A 16595-nucleotide genomic window follows, 5' to 3' on the forward strand; every position below is an offset into this window, starting at 1 on the left:
CTAACTGACATATAGGTTCTGCTAAGGGGTCGGCTATCTACAGAAACCAAATAAAGAGGCAACAATTAGTAACAACAGGATCCTCAAATAGGTAGTTTTACTGTGTTTTATATCTCACACTGGGAAGAACAGCCTGCATGGTACCATGTGGTCTTGGCGTCAACAGTTACCATTTAATTTTTAATTCAAAACAGTTGTAGCATCTAAGCTTATAGTTCCCAATATATCAAATACATGATTTTTAGTTCATATTTCCATTCTCACATGAAGCCTAACTTCATAAATAGCAGTTGGCATTAGCTAGCAAGTTTCCCACAGAATCTTTGTGTACCATAGAAGATAAATTTTATTTTCTTTGCATTTGAACAGCTGATTAAATGATGACAAACAACCTTTTCACAATGCTTAGAAAGCTGTCCAGAATTTAATATTTTAGGAGATAATTGAGTGCTTTTTAGTATATCATTACCTTTTTCATATTAATTCTTGTTTACTAACACTCAATATGTTTTTTAAACAAATTTTTATTTTGTGTTACGTGTATTTGTCTGCATATATGTCTGTATACCACATGAATGTCAGGTGTTTAGGGAGCTCAGAAGACGGTATTCATTCTTTAGAACTGGAATTACAAAGGGTTATAATTCGATCATGTGTGTGTTAGGAATCTAAGCTAAGTCCTCTGAAAAAGAAGCAATGACTCCAAACTTCTAGGCCATCTTTCCAGCCCCTGTTACTCAATATTTTGTTCTTCATTTAGATTCACGGGGCATTTAATCTCATTATGGATTTGCAAAGGTTCTGAAATTCTAGGTGTTTTTGGATGTGTGGAAAAACTGTAGTGGCAGATGTGTGTCAAAGAGGAATTTTTACCTTCTCATGAAGTTGAAAAAAAGTTGGAAACAAGGCTGTACCTATGCCCACAAAATAAAATAAAATTGTGAATAACAGATGATAGAGAGAATGATCCGAATCTACTCACCTGTTCCTGAGCTCATAATTTAGATTAATGTGAACACTTAGACTTACATGGGAACTGATCAGTTTGAGAACATGGAAAACAATTCTACATTAGGCAACTCAAAAGCTTGATAAAGCATGAGAAATAATGTTTAATGACTAGAAGACCACCAAGGCCTTGGTCTTCATCTTTGAGTCACTAAATTTATTCTTTGACATCTGTCAAAACAGCCCAATGTGAAAATAGTAAAGTTATGATTGATCACAACACAAGAGAGAGCCCTCCTCACAGTTAAAAGGGCTTATGGATGGAGTTTTATGTATATAATAAAGTGATGGCCATGTACACCGGAATAATTGCTGTCCTATTAATTCTTAGATATTAAAAATTCATTACTATATTGTATATATAAAACTTCACCCATAAATTCAGTTCAGATGTGACACAGTTTTAGGCACAAAGGAAGACCTAAGAGTTAATAGTATAAGATTATGAGAATTTTGATAATTTATAAAAACTCTTTATAATAAAGATCTTTGGTTACAGGCATAACAGTTTTTATGTTGTAATCTCATTTAAATTTTGTTTAAATTTGCTTCCAAATTATCCCCATATTTTCAAGACTCTAAAATGAGGAACATTAACCAATGTAGATTGTGAGTAGGATGCAGTAGGACCTTGAAATTGCCATCCAAGGAGCACAGTAGTTCTTTTTCTGTGCCCAGGGCCTTCAAACAGATATGTAGGTATATAGTACAATGTCTACATAGATCAACTGGGTGCCAAGATTTAAAAAAAATATTCATATCTCCAGGGAGATTGACAATTGAGGCAGTGTACTGTAGTCCATCCAAAGAGTACTCAGAAGTTACAATAATCTATATTTACATTTATGAGAGAAGGCTAGAGGACTTTAAAAAGAATAAGAATGTAGTAAAATAGACAGAAGAAAACTGAGTTTGTGTTATTTTTTTTAAGTAATTTTATTAAATTATAAAAGTTTCCATTTACGCCCCTCTTCCCAACACCCTCCCACTCCCCCTCTCCCTCTCCTCCTCCCTCTTTGTCCCTAAGGGCAGTCAGGGTTTCCAGCCCTGTGGGAAGTTCAAGTTCGTCCCCCCTCCCTCCAGGTCCAGGAAGGTGAGTATCCAAACAGACTGGATCCCAAAAATCCAGTATATGCAGAGGAAACTAGTCCCAGTGTCATTGTCAATGGCTTCTCAGAAAGACTCCGGGCCAGCCACATCCAGAGAATCCGGCCACATTCAGAGAATCTGGTTGGATCACGGGCTCGTTCAGTCGCAGTCCAACTGCCCTTGGTAAACTCTCATTAGATTCGACCCCTTGTATCAGTGGGTGATAGCATCCCTCGCAGTCCTTCGTCATTTTCTCCGTCCTTCTGCTCCTCATTTGGACCTTGGGGGGCTCAGTCCGGTGCTCCAATGTGGGTCTCCGTCTGTATCGCCATCCACCGCCAGATGAAGGATCTATGGTGATAAGCAAAATATTCATCAGTATGGTTATGGGCCAAGGCCGGTTCAGGCACCCTCTCCTCTGTCCAGAGAACAATCTGGGGATCTCTCCTTGGACCTGGGATCCCATATATAATCAAGTTTCCTATAAACCCTAAAATGACTCCCTTAGTTGAAATATATTCTTCCCTGATCCCATATTCATCCTTCCTCCCTTCCCCCCATCCCGGTCAACCGAGCTTTCTCCATTCCTCCCCTACTCCCTTCTCTCTAACCCTCTCCCCTTCCAACAACCCTCCCCCCCCCCATGCACCCAAGGTTACCTGGGACTCTTGACTATTTCCTACCTCCTGGCAGATAGCTAAATAATCTTCATCAGGTTCGTCTTCTTATTTAGCTTCTCTAGGATCACGAATAATAGGCTCAAAGACCTTTAAATTATGGTTAGTGTTATTAAGTGAAGTTGAAATAAAGTTATTTATATATGTATGTGTATATATATATATATATATATATATATATATGTCTATATCCTTGTCCAATTCCCCTTTCATTTCTTTAAGCTTTCTATATACCCCTCTCTGGTCTCTTTCAAATTTATGGCCTTTAAAATTAATTATAGAATACACACTCATACATGTATATTTCTAAATACATAAATACCTTTCTCTGAGTCTGAAGAAAGTTCCATATATGCTTCAGGGACTGACCATTTGGTACAGCATACCAAGTAGAATATTTCTACTTCTGTCAGCTCGCCTGACTTGCTTTTAAAGAGCTGTTCTTAGAGTTGAAATAATAAAATTTTCTTACAATTACTGAAAAGCACGTAGGACATTAAGTAACCACACTCCAAACTTTCAGAAATAGACTGCTTAAAAATTCCAGTCTTTCCATTTTTTATTACCTATGTCAAATAATCATACGACAGTATGGATGCTAACATATCCCCCCCTCTTTGAGAGAAATGCACAAATCCTTAGTCCTTATTTAAACATTTTATATTAATATGAATTCTTTAGGCTTCACTTACAATTATTTTAAGGTATTTTAACACAAATATTTCAAATTCTATTTAAGTCCTCTAAAATTTACAACCATGAACTGCTTCCAAATTCCTCTTCAATGAATAATTTTGATCAAGGTCACACATTAAAGGAAATAATCTTCTGCATTTTGACCATACTCAAAGATTCTCATAGTTGTATAACAAGTGAAAGATATAATGAGTCCTAAGGTTCTGTCTGTACCTTTGGCCTATGATTTCCAACAGTGGTTAATCATTCTACATCTAATCAGTACACTGCTACACTGTCCTTTTTATTACACAGTGCTCTAACTCCACATCATGATTCAGCAAAACTCTTACAAAGCAAAATATATTTGTTAAAGAGAAATTTGATATAATTGTTTCTTTTCAATTTTCAATTTAGCTCTTAAGAGTCAAAAATGAGAAACAACAGTTGTCCTGTTTCTAATGCTGTCTCTGTGTGTTTTACTGTGTGCATAGTATAAGACATCTGACTGTTTTAAAGAATGTCTGATTAAGAAGAGGCTTCATGTGCTGGGGAGATGGCTCAGTGGGTAAAATGTTTGATGTGTTAAGTATAAGATCTGAGTTTTGACCACTGGAATTCCTGTAAAACCTGTATGGCAACCTGTGTCTGCAATCCCCATGTCTCTATAGTGGGATAGGAAACAGACATGAGAATAAATCCTTGGATGTTTGTGGGTGAGCCAGTCTGGCATATTAAGCAGTGAACAGCAAAAGATCTGTCTCAACCAAGGCAGAAGTTATGGAGCTAGAACTAGCTCTTGAGGTTGTCCTTTATTCTCCATTTCGAGGCATGTGTGCACAGTTACACACATGTTCATGAATATATTATGCACATTCTAACACAAGTTGTCCCATCCACATACAAAGATAAGACAAGAGTGTCATAGTGACAAAAAATGTCACCAAGAAAACAGGGACTAATGTATCCTAGTCTAAAAATAGTAACTTATCCAATAAATAAATATATTGCATAGTTTACTATGATTTTAAGATTTGAAAAAGAATCATAGTAAAAGATAAATATCTTTCTCATGATATATTTAGATATTTTAATTTTCATAAAATAAGCAGATGGTTTCAAACTCAGTGGTACATGTGGTAGACTACTGCTTTAACCTCAGTTCACCCCCTGTTATCGGTTTAACCCAGAAACAGTTTTAGATGAAATTATTTATGTGTTTGGGAAGGAAAAAAAGAAACAGCATTGGTTTATCTAAAAGAGTGACAGGAGATAAATTCCACATGTCAGTTTGTGGAACTATGTGAAGCAAGAGTAGTGGTGTTGGTGTTGCAAGATCCATGGGAAATGGGTGTTAAATGAGTGCGGACTCAATTGCTTTACCCAGTCACCTGCTTCGGGATCTCAGTTTCTTCATGCCAGAACTAGTAAATGAACAGGAGGCAAGGTGGTTAGGGCTTGTTCAGCCTCAGAGTCTGATCATGTCATCACCTATCGAATAGTCTGGGTACCATTTATCCAGCTTTGCAGAAAAATACAATTATCCGGTGTATACTACTGCTTATGGTCTTTCTGGTTTCGATATTGATTGCAATGGGATGGTGGTAAATTCTCTATTTACATGGAGTCAGAAAATATTTCTTCTTTCCAATAAGGCCATATTAAGAGAAATTAAATGTTAATGAAGACAAGATACATGAGCCATACTGCATTTTTGTGGAGTAGCCCCAAATACTCTCACTGGATGCTGGACCTGGGCTAAGTGGACTCACATGTGTCTCTCTCAGTGTTGGGTTTCAAGTGGTAAAGTTGATCCTCAGAAATGACATGACCAAAGTGAAGCGTTACCCAGACTGGGAAGAAGTATTTATTCAGCTATTTTACACAGAACAATTAGTTGTGTGATAAAGGGATAGTTTAATTGACTTTGAATTATCTTTCTCTATATGATATGATATGTTATATAATAGGTTCATTACTTGAAATCAAAATTCTGCATATGAGAGAAAGCAAGTATGTTTGTTTTTCTAAGTCTGGCTTATGTGCTTAATATAATATGGCAATCTCAGTTTCATCTATTTTCCTGAAGGTGACATACTTTATTCCTTTTTTATGGCCCAATAAAATTCCACTGTGTATGTATACCATGTCCTCTTCAATTCATTCATCAGTTCATCAAGCAAACACTACGGGTGTACAAGTGCTTCTGTGGAATGCTGACTCAAGGTTTCTTCAGTTTACAAACAGGTGTGAATTTGAGGGATCACATGCTTGATCTATTTTTAGTAGTTTATTTTTAATCTCCCTACTGAACTAGAAACAAACTGCTGTAAGTCACAATTGCAATAGTTGTATATAAGGGTTTCCTGATGCTTGTCAGCATTTTTTTAAATACCCATTTTCCATGGGGTCAGAGGGAATCTCAGTGTAGTTTGCATTTTCATGTCCTTAATGAATAGGGATGGCAAATACATTTTTAAAAAATTTATTGGGATTTTATGTTTATTCCTTGAAATCTATTTGGTCAGTTCTATTTCACTTTCATTAATTAAATACTTTTTGGTGTTTAATTTAATGAACTTTTAAAATTTCTGCATATGAATAGTCTATCAGATGTATTCTTGGGGAAGATTTTCTCCCTTTCTGTTAGACAACCCTTTACTCTGCCAGTTTTCTTCCTTGCTACGAAGAACTTTTTAAGTTTCTTCCAATTCCATTTGTCTGTCTTACCTCATTTTCTAGGCTCTTTGAGTTCTTGAGCCCTTACCTTAATTACTTACTGAAAAGCTCCCTAGGGTTTCTCTACGCAGCAAGTATTATGGATCTCCTCGAGTGCTGACTTATGGTCATGAATTTAATTTGTACTGGCCTTTGAATATTTTGTTTCTCTTGGTTAGGCACTATTTACTTCAAAGCTTGAAATAGCTCTCATACTCTTCTGGATTTACAGTTTCTTCTCATAGGTCTGATGTTATTCTGATGGTTTTTTGTATAAAAGTGAAGTGGCAGCTTTCAGTTGCAGCTTTTACATTTGTTGTCTTGGCATCTCAAGTACAGTGTGTCATGGTCAGCTTCTTGCCTGTTTATGTCTCCTGGAGGTTTAAATGTCCCTTGTGTTCGAATGTTCTAGATTTGAATGATTTTCTTTTATAACTTCATTGAGTAGATTCTGTATGCCTTTAATGCTGATCTCAACTCCTTCTGTCAAATGGAGTCTCATGTTTGTTCTTTTAATTTCTAGAATGTTATGATCACTCTAGTTTGCACTTCATTTATATCTGAATGTAGCATTTTGGCAACTTTGTCTCCTATCTCTGATATTCTATTTTATTTTTTGTCTTACAAGTTTTGTACATTTTGACTGTATATTTTATTTTATTACAACATTTCAATTTGTTTTTTATTCTCAAAATTTGTTTCCTCTTGAAATTTATTCATATTACTGATTTTTCTTGTACACTACTGATAGATTTTTTTTTGTTCAGCAATTTAATCATTTCATTAGTTTTTGATTCATTAGTAGAGGTTTATGTGGTAGGATACTTAAAGAAATGCCACACTAGCTCACAATTGAGAAATAGACATTTATTTAGCGGTAGACTCACAAATCAGAATTCTCTGCTGAAATGAAAATCTGAAACCGAATCCCGCAGCTAGAAAAGAGGCCGGACTCATGCTGTACATTAGCATAATAAGTCTAAGAGGCCACACCCCAGTTGGCAGGTAAACACTGGCTGTAAGACTTTCTACAGCACCTCCACCTTTGGTTTAAATAATAGAGTTCTAAGCCTAATACAAAATTATATACAATAAGAACACATGTATTCAATAATTAGCCTATCATAACTAGTTTAAGTCTTGTATAACAAATAACTTGACCAAATCATGAGAAGAAATTAACTACAACTATCTAGTCTTCAACCCCATCGAAGATCTGAGAAGGAAAATAATATTACTTGAGTAATCAGGAAGTGCAATGAAGAAACTTCCAAAAATGTGCCACAAATGACAGAGACAACCTGCTACCTGGGCAATCACCAAAGGTCTCATTCGCAACATTGAAGCAACCAACTTTGGCTAAGACCTAGAATAACTGACATACCATATTCAGAGGCAGGAAATTTTCTAAAACCATGTTACTCTGTCTTGGCAACATTTAAATGTCATGCTTTTCCATTTGTGTATACCATGTGCCTTGCTGGTGGTTGAGGCATGGCCAGTTGTTCCCAAAGGCCAGTTTGGCCAAGAAGCAAACAAGCTCCAAGTGGAGTGTCTTTAGTGCTAAATACTGTCTCAGAAATAAATCGGTGCTGCCAGGAGCAATCATGTCTCACTTCAAGAGAACCCTAACTTACTTAACACTATATTCTACAGCTCATTGAAGTGGTTGAAGATTACCTATCTATGCAGAATATAATCTCTATGTATCTAAAGAACCTATTCATGGGATGGAGAGATGACTCAGAGGTTAAGAGCACCAACTGCTCTTTCAGAGGTCCTGAGTATGATTCCCATCAACCACAGGTGGCTCACAACCATCTATAATGAGATCTGGTACCCTCTTCTGCCCTACAGGTATACATGCAGACAGAACAGTATATACATAATAAACAAATAATTCTTTAAAAAAAAGAACCTTATTAGTCTATCAGTATGACAAAAATTGATGACTCTTGATCTATAAATCTTAATACTTATATAACTTAAAGACTAAAAGTTCATATTAGAATATTATACAATAAATGTGCAACAAGTGCAGACAATGACCTCAAAATGTAAACAATGTATAAATATCTTGATTAGAGGTAGAAATGTACATTGCAATATGATAAATATATATCAACATATAAATGTGATTTAAGCAGAGATAGAAGCATTCATGCATATAATATTCAATAAAATTTAATTTGTATCAATATACAACAATCTATACCAATCTAATTGCCTATAAATAATAACTCACAAGTATTCACTCTATTACTCACTATTATTATTGGTATGAGTATGCTCATACTAATCTATTATCTATTGTACAATTTTCCCTTTTTTTCAAAGAGATCCCTTAGCCTATAAAATTTCCCCATTTTGAAATAAACCAGTTGATTTAATTCAGAAAACTTTCCTATTAACCAATTTCCCTCCTTGCTGTTGTTCTTTCTCATTAGTGTTAAGAAAATTCAAGGTTAATAAAGCATGATAATTTATTTATGGGGTCATTTTCTACCCCTTTCTGTTTGTTTAACACATCCTTTATAGTTCAATTTGATCCTTCTATAACTGCCTGACCTATAGGATTGTGCAGTATACCTGTAATATGCTAAATAGTATAATAAGCAAAAAATGGTTTCATTTTCTTCGAGACATCCACTGCACCATTATCTATCTTTATTTGTTCAGGTATAGCCATGATGGCCATAATTTCTAATAAGTGAGTCATTACTGAATCAGTCTTTTCTGAACTTAAAACAGTTATCCACTGAAACCTGAATAAGTGTCAATGGTATAGTGTACATACCTTAAATTTCCAAAATCTACAAAGTGATACACATCCATCTGCAAGATTTTATCCTTTGAGTACCCTTTACGTTAGTTCCTGCAGGTAACAGTGTTTGGTTATAGAAAGAGAAAGTAGGGCATCTCTTTATAATGGCATTAGCTTGTTTCCATGTAATAGTAAATGCTTTCTTAAAGCATTTGCTATTGACATGATGTTTTTTATGAAGTGCTGAGTCCTGCAACATATTTCCAATCAATAATTGATCAATTTCTGCATTACATTGTTCTAGAGGACTTGGCAGACACGTATGGGATTGGATGCGTGTTATGTATATAGGACAAAGCTAATTACTGATTATATCTGGCACCTGGATGAATAATAAAGTCAATTCTGTATCATCTGGTATAAATACAGTGGTTACAATATGCAAGACAACTCTTTCTGCATATTGTGAATCTTTTAAAATCCCTTAACACCGTGAGAATAGTGTATAATTCTGCCTTCTGGATAGAATTATAAGGGATTCTTTCCACCTTATTTAATTCATCTGATTTGTAACCTGCTTTCAATGATTTATTTGCATAAGTAAAAAATGTACAGACTCCAGTTATTGGAGCATCATGTACAATTCAGGGAAGAATCCAAGAAGTTCTTTTTATAAGTTTAAGTCTATCACTTTTGGGATAATTGCTATTAATGTATCCAAAAAATTAGCACAAGCTCTTTGCCATGGTTCATTGTCTTCCCATAACTTTTTAATTTCATCAGTACTAAAAGGCACTATGATCTCTGCTGGATCTCTACCTGGTAATTGATGAAGTCTCAATTTACCTTTTATAATTAATTCAGAGCCTATTTCCACATAAGTTTTTAATTATTTACTTGGTTTATGTGTTAAAAAGAGCCATTCTAAGATAATTTCTTTCTGTTGCATTAAACTTCCTGTTGGAGAAATTCTGGAAGAGAATATGACTAGAATACAATTAAGATTTGGATTCACTCTGTCCACATGTACCTCCTGTAATTTCTAATCACCAATTGTCAATTCCTATTCTGCTTCAGCTGTTAATTCTCTGGGACTATTCAGGTCATTATCCACATAAAAGGTTTTGTTTGAATGAACTATTAAATCTGGTGTTATCCCAACAGCTGGTAATAGCATGGAAATGTTTCCTAAGAATCTTTGAAAGTCATTAAGAGTCCACCACTGGTCTCTCCTAATTTGTGCCTTTTGTGTCCTAATTTTCTGCAAACTTATTTTATAACCTAGGTAATTGACAGAATTGTAGAGGTCGTCCTTCCACGCTACCCATATCCCACAAGTTTCATATTGTCCTAGGGGTTAAAGCACAAGACGCACACACACAGATACAGAGTTCCAGTCATCCTCAAGAAGAGAATGCCCCTTTATTCAACTAAATCCAGGGTTAAAATACCTTTGGCCCCAGTAAGGAAAACTCCTCCCACCCAGAGGGGGCTGGGGAAACTGGCCTCTGTGGGAGTTTTTTCCCAGGCAGGTGGTCGAGGGTATAAGACAATGTCAGACAGGTTAGATGGGCCTTGGCGCCTGAGCTTCTTTGAGGCAGGTTGAGAAATTACCATTTTAAAGTAAAATAGATCCCTCAGGCTAATGTACCAGGCTGTAGCAGAACCAAGGACAGAACTAGCAGGAAGCTTAGCTGGTTAGTGTAAACATTATATGCATCCAGTATTTTGGTCTCGAGGATCAGGGAGGACAGGGTCCCACAAGTCCCCCTTTTATATAAAATATGATGACTAGCACCTTGTCTTAGGTGGTGATGGCCAGGCAGACTCTTTACCCGTCGTGGAAAAAGTATTCCAGGTCAAAATACCTTTCTGTTTTAGGTCAGAGTCTCCTCCCATTCAATCCTTACCCGTTTTTGGTTACTAGTCATACATTGAGTCCAGCCAGATTATGCTGAAAGATATTTTGAGGTGAATGCCAAAAGGACTTGACCTGAGTAGTCCTGACTCCAGCTTCATGAGATCATGAATGTCATGCTCCAGCATATACAAGCATTCCCAAAGGAGATTGTGCTTTGGCACAATCCTGAAAACTCTGCTCAGAATAGAGCCCCTTTAAGTAAGGTCTCAATAGCACTGGTGTAAGGTCCCTGGAAAGCTAACTAGAATAAATGACAGCCAATTAGTAAATTTTGTATTTCAGGGACCATGAAAAACAGTAAAGATCCTATTCTGTGACCAGCAAAGGTCAAAAAACCATATCCAATCTGTCAAGATTAAAATCAGTATCCAATTTTTAATTTGAACAACCATGGCATTTTGCAACCTGCCTTGAAGATACCCATAGTGCTCAGCAGAAATAGCTGACAGGATAAGAAAAACTGATAGCAAGCAATAACTGACAAATCAAGAGGAAATCCAGCAGTACAGCAATTGTACAGCAATAACAATATAGCAATGTACAGCAATAACAGTACAGCAATAACTGATAGAACAAGGGTAGGAGGAGCTGGATCACTTTTCAGGAACCCGCCAGCTCCGCAGCAATCAGGTCAGACAGCTCCATAGCAGAGACTTTGTCCTCAGGCCTCTGGACAGATGAATCCACAGCATGAATAGTACCCAGATGCATGTCAGCATTCCTAGAAAAAACATAAACAAAACTCTTTTCCCAAATTAACATTTAAGAGTACTAAAAAACTCAGTGTAAAAATTTAGCACAGTCAGTACTGGAAGTAGGCTGGTCTTGAACTTAGAGACCTGAAGGTCTCTGCTCCAAACAGCAAATTTTATTGGCCTGTGCCATAGCAACTGGCCTAAATATAGGCTGAATTGTCAATCTCAAAATATTATTTTTTATTGGCCTGTACCATCATAGCAGGTCTTGAATTGGGCTGAATGATCAGCCTCAAAACATCTTTTAGAATCAGCTCCACCTGGAACTTTTCCAGGGGCAGAACATAATTATCTGATCCAGCACATGAGCATTTACATAACTGGACAGGATTATAAAAATTATCTTTATGGGGGCATATTGCCTCCTGCCAACATTAGAGAAATAATTAATAGGATCGACATATCCGGCTATAGATATGGAAATCTTTATTAGTCATCAATCCATATAAAAAATATTAGGACTTCATAAATTAGTCCTCCAAAGAGCAATTAATCAAATAAAAATATATGTAACAAACCTAAACTGAAAACTCTCAATAGACAAACTTAAAATGACTGAAAGACATTTTAAAAATCCTCAAACATAACATCTTTAATCATAGGAGAAGTGTGAATCAAAATAACTCTTGACTCTACCTTATCCCTAAAACATGATCAAGATCAAACATTGTTCATAACTTTTTCTTAAGAGAAACTCCTCCACCACTGGTGGAAATGCAAACTGGCACAGTTTGGACTTTTAGAAAATTAGGCAACAAACCATCCCAAGATTTAGCTAACCTCTTTTGGGTCTGTAAAACCTTTGAATCTATCACAGTCTTTACTTAAAATTGCCTAAGCTGCGCTGCACAGCAGGGGGGCGGGACATAGACCCTTCCACTTGGCTGCAAATTGTCACCTGAGATTTGGCAGGTGGAATTTAACTATTTTTTATACCATCAAGGCCTGCTATTGTCGCTTTTTTCCGTTGCCTCTGTAGTCCAGGCAAGCCCTCCAAGCCAGCCCAGGTGCCCACCAATAAAGCCGTGCCCTGTGTGCCCTGCACCTTTTTCCCGTAGCCCCCGCCCGGGAGGTGTCGGAGTTTGTGAGGCGCCTAGCACTCTCTTATTTATCTGTCTGTTCGGGCTCAGCCACAACCGGCATAGCCCTGCCCCAGGTACCTGCAGCCCGCCGTTCATTGGCTGCCTTGGGCGAGGAAGCCGTGCGACTGCCTTTTTGTGTCTGGTGAGTGCGGATGTGCCTCCCGAACGAGTTTGCACCCGCGGCTGAATGTACCGGCACACCGCTGTGTTTACCCTTCTTGGCCTGTCTGAAATGGCCCCGCCATTCACAGGCAGGGCCTGGCGGCTGCGCTTTCCCCTGCGCCATCCAGCAGCCTGTTTCTCCTCAACCAAAATTAAAGCCCCGTGCTAGCAAAGCCAGGGATTGAATTCTCTCATAAAAATTAGGCAAAATATCACCTCAAGAAGCAAACTGTCTTAATGAACTCTCATGTGGTGTCATCTACCTTAAAATATTGGTGCTTTTCCAAAAGCACTGTCAATTGACCTCAATAGGCCTCCCAGTTCCAAACAAGAACAGAGATACTTACATTTTAAAATCCCAATATACCCTTTTGGTTAATCTTTTTTTTTTAGGGTGACCCCATAGGTTTACCTTTTTAGAAACTCGTGGCTGTTTTTTTTTTGTATCCCAGAGGGGCCTCCATCTGTAGGGGCCGTCCTTCCACGCCACCCATATCCCACAAGTTTCATATTGTCCTAGGGGTTAAAGCACAAGACACACACACACAGATACAGAGTTCCAGTCATCCTCGAAAAGAGAATGCCCCTTTATTCAACTAAATCCAGGGTTAAAATACCTTTGGCCCCAATAAAAAAAACTCCTGCCACCCAGAGGGGGCTGGGAAAACTGGCCTCTGTGGGAGTTTTTTCCCAGACAGGTGGTCGAGGGTATAAGACAATGTCAGACAGGTTAGATGGGCCTTGGCGCCTGAGCTTCTTTAAAACAGGTTAAAAAATTACCATTTTAAAGTAAAATAGATCCCTCAGGCTAATGTACCAGACTGTAGCAAAACCAAAGACAAAACTAACAAAAAGCTTAGCTGGTTAATGTAAACATTATATACATCCAGTATTTTGGTCTCAAGGATCAGGGAGGACAGGCACAAACTCTTTGCCATGGTTCATTGTCTTCCCATAACTTTTTAATTTCATCAGTACTAAAAGGCACTATGATCTCTGCTGGATCTCTACCTGGTAATTGATGAAGTCTCAATTTACCTTTTATAATTAATTCAGAGCCTATTTCCACATAAGTTTTTAATTATTTACTTGGTTTATGTGTTAAAAAGAGCCATTCTAAGATAATTTCTTTCTGTTGCATTAAACTTCCTGTTGGAGAAATTCTGGAAGAGAATATGACTAGAATACAATTAAGATTTGGATTCACTCTGTCCACATGTACCTCCTGTAATTTCTAATCACCAATTGTCAATTCCTATTCTGCTTCAGCTGTTAATTCTCTGGGACTATTCAGGTCATTATCCACATAAAAGGTTTTGTTTGAATGAACTATTAAATCTGGTGTTATCCCAACAGCTGGTAATAGCATGGAAATGTTTCCTAAGAATCTTTGAAAGTCATTAAGAGTCCACCACTGGTCTCTCCTAATTTGTGCCTTTTGTGTCCTAATTTTCTGCAAACTTATTTTATAACCTAGGTAATTGACAGAATCTCCTCCTTGTATTTTTTTCAGGAGCAATTTGGAATCCCCATTTTTGCAAAACTTTATTTTCCTCTTTAAACATTCTTTCTAAAGCATCCATGTTTGAATCAGATCACAAAATGTCATCCATGCAATGGTAAACTATTGACTTAGGAAATTGTTAATGTATTATTTCCAATGGTTGATTTACAAAGTATTGTCACAGAGTGGGGCTATTGAGCATTCCTTGTGGGAGGATAGTCCATTGGTGTCTCCTAGTAGGCTGAGAAATATTATATCTAGGCACTGTGAAGGCAAATTTTTCTCTATACTTTTCCTGTAAAGGTATAGTGAAGAAACAATATTTCAAATCAATAACTATAAAAGGCCAATCTTTTGGTAATAGAGAAGGCAGAGGATTTTGAGATTGTAGAGGGCCCATAGGTTGAATTACCTTATTGACAGCTCTTAGACCTGTCACCATTCTCCAGTTACCAGATTTCTTTTTTACAACAAATACAGAAGAATTCCAAGGGCTGATTTTTTCTTCAATATGGGGAGCATCTAGTTGCTCTTTTACCAGTTGTTCCAAAGCCTGCAATTTATCTTCAGCTAGAGGCCACTGCTTTACCTATGTATTCTCCTCAGTTAACAATTTTAAAGGTAAGGCTGTTGGTACCTCTAAATTTTTGCTAGTTGCTTTATGTTCTTGTACAGTGTGAATGGTTGGTGACCTTTGTGCATAGTACCTTATAATATCCTTCTCAGAATTATGAGTTCCTGGAACCGAAGGAATGTTAATCTGGGTATTCAATTGTTGCAGCAAGTCATGGCCCCATAAATTTACTGCAATGTTAGCTACATATGGCCTCAGCTTCCCTCTTTGACCTTCTGGCCCAATACAGTCAACATATCTCGTGCTTTGTTTAACTTGTGATATGGCTCCAGTTCCCGTAATTGAACATCTGTTTCTTGAAGAAGCCAAGTTGGATATAAAGATTCTGAAGTAATGATACTCACATCCGCACCTGTGCCTATCTAACCAATAATTACAATGCCATTTATATACACTCTTTGCTTTGGTCTTTGATCATTTATAGAAGTCTGCCAGAACGTGTGCTTCCTATTTCGTATTGGAATTTTTGACTTATCCTCCATGTTTATGCCATTATCTAGAACAGTTTCTACTTTTGCAGAAGATTCTGGACATTTTAATTTTCTTGGTGAGACATGTCCTTCACAGTTACTGGGAATGACTTGGTCACTTTTGTCTTGGGGGCCTACAAGAGGCCCAGATGGAGTTTTCTGATGGTATCAGGTTGCCTTGATTTAAAAATGCTTTGTTGCATAGGGACAAGATTTGTTCAATGTAAAGAGCTTGAACCTGTGGGTTAGCATAAGGGCCTTCAACAAGAATTTGATCTTGAGAAATCTCAAAGCCTTTTGCTTTTCCCTGTTGTTCTAAATTTTTTTGCCTCTTCTTTGAAATAAATTTTAAACATTAATTGAGGCCCATCATCCAGGACTGCTGAAACTAACTGAATTCAATCATATGGTGTTGCTTTAATGCTAGAAGACCATGTCTTTTTCTTCTCCCTAACAAATGCAGAATGCAAAACATAATTTACAACAGCTTGCTTAATTTATTTTAGATCATTCATTTCTATAGTTATCCATTTGCCTTATTTGGATGTTTTTAGGTCTTTACAACTTGGTGCTTTGTCAGAGTATATTACAGGGTAGGGAGCTAAAATCCTGGGTAAGTTACCTCTGACAGCTACTGGCAGTGTTGAATCCTGTCCTTATGTGTTCTATCCCTGTTCATCAGCTCCAATAACTTCCCCAATCTTTTAAAATATTTTTATTACTGTCTTTTATAAAGCTGAATCTCCTGGCCTGTATATATATCTAGGGATTTCATTGAGGTACCTAGCCTCTGATCCTCATTCTGCACATGTGATTCCAAGGTCTGAAGTTTCTCCTTTAACGACAACATCTCACCCTTGGACATTACTTTAATAGCATGCATACTGCCATCCTGGAGAGATACTCTATCTGCTAACTTATCATAACTTTTTAACTAATTTTGATTGTCAAAGACAACATTATGAATTATTCAGATAACTTCTTAATACCCTTAGATATGGATTCAATTTTTTTCTGTCACACTAATATTGTCCTTTTTAATAGTATTAATTTTTCATGTAACATTTGATTTTCAATGGTATTAGTCCTGTCAACTAGCTGCTCATTATTAATCTGTAAAGACTGTATCATTTCTA

The 16595-nt window shown here is 36.9% G+C and overlaps 1 long non-coding RNA gene across 1 annotated transcript; it reads right to left on the bottom strand.

Annotated features, from left to right (window-relative positions):
- Positions 1 to 10315: 10315 nt before the first annotated feature.
- LOC148119773 (uncharacterized) lies at positions 10316 to 13408 on the bottom strand. Its single transcript, XR_015734831.1, has 2 exons — positions 13264 to 13408; positions 10316 to 11573 (listed from the first exon to the last, which is right to left on the bottom strand). It is a non-coding gene; the product is annotated as an uncharacterized LOC148119773 (long non-coding RNA).
- Between the last annotated feature and the right edge of the window lie 3187 nt (positions 13409 to 16595).

This window comes from Myodes glareolus, chromosome 14, assembly GCF_982192425.1.
Source record: "Myodes glareolus chromosome 14, mMyoGla1.1, whole genome shotgun sequence".
NCBI lineage: Eukaryota > Metazoa > Chordata > Mammalia > Rodentia > Cricetidae > Myodes > Myodes glareolus.